Consider the following 1,453-nt stretch of genomic DNA (forward strand, 5'->3'; position numbering starts at 1 on the left):
TCCACTTCCACAAATGCAATATATGTATGCTATGTCATGATCATCCACCTTACACCAATATCCTCTCAATAACCTAGTCGGAAACAAATCAAGAGTACAGGTCCCATAGCAAGCCACTTTGTACGTACCCGAAATAACATATCCTCGCAAGGTATTAAAAATAGATCGATCGGTTCCCTCAGGAACAGTCCTACCTGGACCTAGGTCGTACAAACGCTTTCTGGGCATCCCTCTCATTGATCCGATTGCAAAGAAGGGTTGTCAGAGATCGTCTAGTTTGGCCTGTGAGAACTGTCCGATCCAACAGGGTACCTCCCCAGGAATACAAGGGACTCGTCTCACCCATACTCTCCCTCAAGACATTGTTGGCGAATCACCTTCCAATCAGTGCCGTCCCTCTCAACATCATGGTGCTCTAAGTCATCTCGTCAATTTCCTCTCCATTTACTCCATTATTAACCATATGCATATGAACACTAACCGCAGTTAGATGATTAAATATTTTAATCATTATTTACCATGCTCGGCCCACCTTAAGCCATCTCCCACATGAATGTTTCTTGTGGGTCCCGATCTTACGTTAACATGTAATATAAAGGAAATACATCCCACCACTACGACCATCACTGAATCCCCTGGACGGTCCCAGACCAAGCCTCTTACGGTCAGCCGATCTCGCTACGTGGTATCCTGGGTTCCTTTCTGGGCAGTGCCCTAATTCACATCATAACTCAAAGGGTAACGTCCCTACCACTACAACTATCGCTGAATCACCCTGGACAGTCCCAGACCAAGCCACTTACGGTCAGACGATCTCGCTCCGTGGTATCACGTATCCTTTTCTGGGCATAGCCCTAAGTCATACATCCTTCTTGGAATACTTTCTTTAAAATTAATTACCGAGTTTGACTATTTAATTCCAACACCTTGAATACTTTACTTTTAAATTCAGTTACGGTGTTATACCAAGCAGTTTATATCACATACCCATACTAGGATTATTACATACTCAACCAATCAATCCAAATAGTCCAACACAATTACTGTCTCTCGCCCAAGCGAGGACCCTTCACTCAAGCGAAAATTCAATCTTTCCACACTGTCCCTCGCCCAAGCGGGGACTAGTCGCCGAGGCGACAATTCATCTTTAAATCTCAAATACTTCTCGCTCAAGCGAGACCTCTCTCGCCCAAGCGAGAGAGTTCTAGAAATTCCTTAAAATCCTGGGCTTCTTGTTTTTTTTTTGCTCGCCCGAGCGATGCCTTTGCTCGCTCGGGCGAGAGAGTTCTAGAATTTCATCAAAATCCTGGGCTTTCTCGCCTAAGTGGGACCCTTGCTCGCCCAAGCGAGGCTTTGTCGCCCAGGCGAGGGAGTTCTAGAACCAAAACTTCCCCTCGCCCAGTCCTCGCCCAAGCGAGACTGTGCTTGCCCAGGCGAGAGTTTCTCGCCCAAG

This window comes from Lupinus angustifolius, chromosome LG11 (genome assembly GCF_001865875.1).
Source record: "Lupinus angustifolius cultivar Tanjil chromosome LG11, LupAngTanjil_v1.0, whole genome shotgun sequence".
NCBI classification, from domain to species: Eukaryota; Viridiplantae; Streptophyta; class Magnoliopsida; order Fabales; family Fabaceae; genus Lupinus; species Lupinus angustifolius.